Here is an 8,069-nt window from a genome sequence, read left to right on the forward strand (position 1 = left end):
ACAGTAATTAGATTTTAATAGTTTAATTTGCAGTAGTACGTGTTGCGCGTACACAAGCGGGAATTCGAATGGATCTAATATGAGTTCCAATTTTAAAATTTCTGTTCTTTAATTATATTATGTACAATTTTGAAAATTCTACGTCTTCAAGGAGGATTCATTCAAACCCAAAGAGGCTTCAAATGCGTGAAAACTCCGAATTAAAAACTTTGTTTAATGAAAACTCATTAAAATTGTGCGTTGCAAAAAAAAAAAATATGGTCATTTAAATATTTTTGAACTTTTTGAAAGTTTAGACTGTTCAACCTCAAAAAAATATTTATTAAAAGCAAGGTAAATGATGTACATATGTGTTATGTCTTCACGCCCAAACCACTTACTCTTACTTTGGCGAAATTCCGTATGAAAGTAAGTTGAAATCTCGGCGACCATATGAGCAGTTTTTCATGCGACTAATGAGCACAGGTCAACGCCCTCGTGACAGAAAGAGTAAAGCTAACCAAACAATAAATCTAAAAAGCATCAGTAGAAGTATTGTATATGTATATAATGGTTACTGTTTTGATTCTATTTTATAATATACGACCGCATTTTCTATCAATTAATTTTCGAGGCGATACGGCGCAGTGCACGGGGTCGCATTAAAATTCTATTTACAACTCTAAAAGAGGCACCATCAAATAACGCGACGAGACTGCGTGACGTTTTAATTAAACTTCCTTGGTAATTCAATTGTAATTTAACCCCTAACCGCTGAGCTTATTTTTACATATTTTCCAGAAATTGCTAAAGGATTTTTGAAAAAAGTACATGATAAAAAAAACTAACTTTAAAAAAAACGATGCTAAATTCACAGCAACATAATAATAAATTAGCGCGCACTAAGATACGTAGAGATACAATACTTAATACCTGTAATCTCAAACTGCGCAATAATCGGTATTCCGACGCCCCGCACTTTATACGCATCAATAGAGAGTCGATATATCGACGGTTCGCGTTCAAAGGGTTAACTTATAAATTTTGAGCATACGAAATAGAATAGTTGTAGGTATCACGAGCGTTCGTGCGGTGCATTTAAAGCCTGAAGTTAAGAGCACTTAATTTTTGGGAGGTAGCAATATAGGGAAGATCTTCCACCGAGCGGGTGTAATTGGTAGACCGACCCCGCTGCAGTCCGAATGTTATTTTTGATATAACGATTCGATATCCGATTGAACGATATAAATTTCTTTAATTACAGAAAATAGAAAAATCGATTATTATTAACAACTGGTGGTAGGACCTCTTGTGAGTCCGCACGGGTAGGTACCACCACCCCGCCTATTTCTGCCATGAAGCAGTAATGCGTTTCGATTTGAAGGATGGGGCATCCGTTGTAAGCATACTATTTAGGCGTCACCCTCGACAGAGGGATGACATTCCACCCCCACATAAAGACGGTACGCAACCGTGCCGCCTTCATACTAGGACGACTCTACCCGATGATATGCAGGCGAAGTAAATTGTCCCTTAGAAATAAGGTGACATTCTACAAAACTTGCATACGCCCCGTCATGACTTATGCAAGCGTAGTGTTCGCTCACGCGGTCCGCACTAACTTAAAATCATTCCAAGTTATTCAATCCCGTTTTTGCAGGATAGCCGTCGGAGCTCCGTGATTCGTCAGGAACGTCGATCTCCATGACGAATTGGACTTAGAGTCCATCAGTAGGTATCTTCAGTCGGCGTCGAAAGCGGCGCGACACGAGAACGCTCTCATCGTGGCCGCCGGTAACTACATTCCCGATCCTGCGGACAGAATGGAAAGCAGTCGACGTCGCGCCAAACACTTCATTTCGGATCCTCCCGATCCACCAACGGTGCTTTTAGGTACCTCAAGCACCGGTCATCGTTGTCGTCGAACCCGTCGCTCGAGGAGTAAGTTAACCCTCAGACACAGCCCACTGAGTTTCTCGCCGGATCTTCCTCAGCCAAACTGTCTGGCTGTACCTAATCTAGTACGCTGTCGGACACATTAATCTAATTCGAATCTCAGTATCGGAGCAAATGTACGGTGTAGTGAAATGGAATTCAAATACACGACTGAACGGCTCTTTATACTATCAGGATAATAGAATGAATTATGTTTTAAGCGCTTACGCTTACAAACTTAGCATACGTTGCAAAATTGAATTCTGGAAACGCATTACTTTTCAACGGGTAGGGAGCAACTAAACCAACTAACCAGCCGAGTGGTGCGTCGGAAAAAAGAAATGACGAGATAATTTGAAACATTTATTCAGGAGACATCCAATGGAATGTACGCTTTAAGTCACAAATATCACAAATAAAAACGAAATCACTTCACAAACAGATGGAACGCCGATTCTATTCTCTTACATTCTATTAAGACTAAAATATAATTTTGTTGTGTTAGGAGATATGGACATAGATAAGGGCATGTTCTACGTTGACATTTAATATTCGTATAGCTTGTTCTTTGTTTTTTACTGTACCTACATAGAAAAAAGCAAGTATTAGAAAAGGAATAATTTAAATGGTATTTAAAGAAGATCTCAACTCATCAGAGCAAATTGACTTTTCGATATCGAGTCGAGGGAACGCGCTCCTCCCCACGACCTCTCACAGCTGGAGTCCCGCAAGGCTCTGTTCTCTCACCCCTCCTATTTAGCTTATTCGTTAACGATATTCCCCGGTCGCCGCCGACCCATTTAGCTTTATTCGCCGACGACACGACTGTTTACTATTCCAGTAGAAACAAGTCCCTAATCGCGAAGAAGCTTCAGAGCGCAGCCCTAGCCCTAGGACAGTGGTTCCGAAAATGGCGCATAGACATCAACCCAGCGAAAAGTACTGCGGTGCTATTTCAGAGGGGAAGCTCCACACGGATTTCCTCCTGGATTAGGAGGAGGAATCTCACACCCCCGATTACTCTCTTTAGACAACCCATACCCTGGGCCAGGAAGGTCAAGTACCTGGGCGTTACCCTGGATGCATCGATGACATTCCGCCCGCATATAAAATCAGTCCGTGACCGTGCCGCGTTTATTATCGGTAGACTCTACCCTATGATCTGTAAGCGGAGTAAAATGTCCCTTCGGAACAAGGTGACACTTTACAAAACTTGCATAAGGCCCGTCATGACTTACGCGAGTGTGGTGTTCGCTCACGCGGCCCGCACACACATAGACACCCTCCAATCTCTACAATCCCGCTTTTGCAGGTTAGCCGTCGGAGCTCCGTGGTTCGTGAGGAACGTTGACCTACACGACGACCTGGGCCTCGAATCTATCCAGAAATACATGAAGTCAGCGTCGGAACGGTACTTCGATAAGGCTATGCGTCATGATAATCGCCTTATCGTTGCCGCCGCTGACTACTCCCCGAATCCTGATCACGCAGGAGCCAGTCACCGTCGACGCCCTAGACACGTCCTTACGGATCCATTAGATCCAATAACCTTTGCATTAGACCCCTTCAGCTCTAACACTAGGAGCAGGCTTAGGGACCTCGGTAGCCGTACTCGTCGAACTCGACAAAGAGTTCGCCGTGCAACCTAACCCATGAATCAGCTCGCTGAGTTTCTCGCCGGATCTTCTCAGCGGGTCGCAATTCCGATCCGGTAGTAGATTCATTCGCGAAGCAGCTACTCTTGAGCTGTTAGGTCTCCTTCGGAGGCGCTCGGGTAGCTGTTAGCAAATCCCACCCCTCCTGGCTGAGCCTTTGCTCGCCCACCTGTCTTGGTGTAACTGGAAAGGCCTCCGGGCCACCAGTAATCTTTCAATCATAAAAAAGAGCAAATCGCATTAAAGATATAGAAGGCAGAAAAGTGCACAACAAAATAAAATAAAAATAACATAGTACAATTAGTATACCTAGTATATAAGACCCATGAAATGTTAAAATGAATATACTACTAGTACAGGGTGGGCCAGAAAGGCGTGCGAATTTCAAAATCACATTACTCGCGACAGGAAAGCGGGAGCGGGGTGCGTGAATGTGGGGATAGGTTCCTTGGTTCTCGGAAATTCAGTTGCCATGGAGCGTTTTACCGGTGAGCAGCGTGCTTTTTGTGTGAAAGCGTATTACAAAAATGGCGATTCGGGCACTATTGCGCGGCGTTTATTTCGTTCTAAGTTTAATTTACATGATTTAAACCAATGTCCGAGTGAAAGTGTGATCAGATCGTGGGTCAGAAAGTTTGAGTCTTCGGGTTCGACATTAAATGAAAAACCTGCGGGGCGTCCAAGGTCTATAAGAACGGAGGAGAATGTAAGCGAAGTCGCGGTGTCTGTACGGCGCGATCCCCAGCAGTCGTCCCGAAAGAGATCAGCTGAGCTCGCCATATCAAGATCATCATTAAGGCGTATCATTAAGGCATCATTAAGGCGTAATTGACCAAAGATCTTAAATTACACCCATATAAACGCCAATTAGTACAGGAATTGAAACCAAAAGACCACCATTTACGTCGTGCATTTGCCGAAACAATGTTAGAGCGTTTTCAAAGTTTGAACAATATCCTCTTCTCGGATGAAGCTCATTTTCATTTAAGTGGATTTGTCAATAAGCAAAATTGTCGGTATTGGGCCGAAGAAAATCCCCAATTGAAACATCAAAGACCTTTGGATTCGCTTAAAGTTACGGTTTGGGCGGCCATGTCGGCTCATGGAATCATCGGACCCCATTTCTTCGAAAATGAGCGAGGTCAGGCAATAACAGTAAATTCTGATCGCTACACAGCAATGTTACGTAACTTTTTCTTTCCATAACTGCATAATTTTGAAGCCTATAACAGCAGGACCTGGTTTCAACAAGATGGCGTGACATCCCGTACATCCAATGAGTCTTTGGCAGTTGTTAACGAAATGTTTAATGGAAAACTGATATCGCATCGATGGGACATTCCATGGCCTCCCCGGAGCCCAGATCTCACGCCACTGGATTTTTTTCTGTTGGGGTACCTCAAGAGTCGCGTTTACGCCAATAAACCGACGACAATTGCCCAGCTCAAAGACAATATTCGCAAGGAAATGTCCGATATCCCACGAGCGATGTGCCAGCGAGTTTTCACGAATTTGAGGGCTAGATTGGAAGAGTGTGTACGTGTAGATGGCACACTTCTCAGCGATGTTATTTTAAAAAAATTAAATTCCCATTTGTAATCTTTATTATAATTATATTTTTTCTTTCCTGAGCTTTGTAGTTTTTTTGTATGACTTTTTATAATCCGCTCAACTTTATGGCCCACCCTGTATATACTTGCAGTAAATTTCATTAAACATACGCACGTATATAATGTGTAGACATACATTTCATTAAAGATTAAGTCTTAAGAATTAAATCTGTTAGCTGAGTGATAGGAAATCGGGATATTAAGCGTATAAAGTGTGAAGTGGGAAAAAGAGTTCTATAGTCGTACAATCTGAATGGTAGAAGACTCGTAATAATGTCTAGAAATATCAAAGTCTCTCATGGATGAAAAGAAGAGTAATTGGAAGGTGTATATTTTTGCTGATCACGATCAAATACTCAAAGCACCCCTGAAAGTCGATCTTTCCGATGAAATATTTAAAACGAAGTAAAAAAAACCAATCCCATTTTTTTTTATAAAGAGAAAGTAGTATCATGTAGCCAACTGATTCAATAATAAGTATTCATGGCTCTTATAAATTAAGCGTGCGAAAAATTAAATAAGTATTTCCAGCAATTGTTTAAGCAGTATATTGCATTATGATCACCAAGCAATGACTTCAAGATGTTACGAATTTTTTGGCAAACATCTGACCACTTCCTTTTTGACAATGTATTAGTCACACTTTTTTTTAATTGCTGTCGTAGGGAGACAAGCGTACATCACAGCTGGTAGTGAATGTTCACCGCTGTTTATGGGCATCATCAACACCAGGGGCACAGCTAAGAGGCTGAAAAAGGATATGTTATAGAGCTCATGAAACACCGTGGAGGGAAGTTCATCAAAGCCGGATACTAGAGGCCTGGTTCGGCCGGTCATCAGTTGTGTTAAATACCACTGTGGAGAACTTTAGACGCTCGACGAAGAGCTTCGGTTGTTGTGGGCTCCAACAGGCCCTGTTGTCTCACGGGCCTCGGAGAGTACCATTCGCCGATGTCTACACCGTGGTCGGAGGCGTTCGCATTGATGTCCTCAATCACAGTCTCATTTACTTAGTAGCACTTTAGACGGTCATTTAATTTTTCGCGCTCACCTCGCTGACCTGGTTTCCCAGCTGTGGGAAACATCGGCATAATAGACCTGCTTCTCCCTAGCATCGGGGGGATGGCCCAAGCGTCCATGGCTACATGGAGGTGGTACGGTAATATCAATACGGAAACACGGGATTCTCGTATGGTACTAGTCCCTAACAGTGAGAGTGGTTAAGCCATTGCGCCTGCCGCAGCGTGTCAGGGCTCTTCGACGCTACCAAGGCATTTTGTGACATGGGTGTTGTCGAAGTCGTCGCCTTGGATCCTAAATACTTAAGAACAATTGAAAGTAAAATCGCAGAATTTAGGGCATGATAATTATGAGTCTCCTACTAGGACACTGCAAGGTGACAGGACGTATTATAAGCCTGCGTGTAGGTATTACCATTCTGCCTATATTTGCCGCAATGTATTCATCCGATCCTGTTTGAAGGGTGGGATATTTGTTATACATATAATACAAATGACACTTCGACCTTATGTCACAAGATGGGTGGGGGAATTCACATTATGGTGTTTACGGACTGCGGTAACCGCACTAGACGGGTCCTAGCCTTACATACGCCATAAGATTCTGATCGTTATGTCCTTCTCTGAAGAATTATACGATGGAAGTCGGTATCGGCATGCACGTGTTTAATTTAAATAAGAAATTATGAAGTCCTAATTAAAAATTATATTTGCACAAGTGATAACTCTCCGGAGCGAATTTCAGTTCCTACCGGCTGGACAAACATACGATTTTTTTACTTTCATTATGATACATTTCCTCCTCCTCCTCGAATCGTGTTCCTCATTTCTGAGGGTCGTGACCACCATCACCCATGAGCTTCAATCTTAAGATGTTTTTCCACTTTCCCCTGTCCACGGCGTCATGCAGCGCGCTGTACACTGTACTGTCCAAAGCGGTGCGGATTTGATCGGACCAACGAGTCGGGCTGCGGCCTCTAGATCTGTTGCCTTCAACTTTCCCTGTGATCATAAGTTTTTCCAGGTTATCGCCGTCTTTCCTCGCAATGTGACCAAAATATTCGAGGATCCGCTTCAGACATACAGTAGACAGTCTGATTTTGATGCCCAGTTGCTTCAATATCGATACGTTAGTCCGGAAGGCTGTCCACGGAATTATTATTATATTATTATTGTCATCTTAGCATGCGTCTCCAACACCACATTTCGAAAGCATCGATGCGCATTCGGTCTGCTGCTTTCAACGTCCATGTTTCAGTTCCATACAAGAAGATAGAGAAAACAAGAGTCCGCACCAGTCTGGTTTTAGTTTTCAGACTTATCCCTCTATTCCTCCAGATCTTCTGTAGCTGAGACATCGCACTTTTAGCCATTCCGATACGTCGGTGCACGTCAGTTTCACATGAGCCTTTGTTGCTGATGCAGGACCCGAGATACACGAATTCGTCTACAACCTCTAATCCAAGCGCCCCCCTCAATCTTAGAACATTTGCACGATCCACCACCATTAATTTCGATTTTGATCTATTTATGTAGAGGCCTAGGCTGTTGCTGATACGTTCCATTTTGCTGAAGAAAAGAGACATTTCAGATTCGTCTGCAGCTAGCAGGGTCGTGTCATCGGCATATCGGAGATTTGTAATATGAGCTCCACCAATGCGCACACCTCCCGACCAATCTTCACAAGTCTGCCGCATGATGTACTCTCCATATGCATTAAAAAGTATAGGTGACAGTATGCAACCTTGCCGGACACCTTTTCCAAAACAGAACGGTTGGGACACAGCTTCATCGATTCTGACAACTCCCTGACTGTAGATATACAGGCTCTGTACCAGCACTATCAGATGATTGGGTACACCAAGAACATT

The sequence above is a fragment of the Bombyx mandarina genome, chromosome 22 (genome assembly GCF_030267445.1).
Source record: "Bombyx mandarina strain Sakado chromosome 22, ASM3026744v2".
NCBI lineage: Eukaryota > Metazoa > Arthropoda > Insecta > Lepidoptera > Bombycidae > Bombyx > Bombyx mandarina.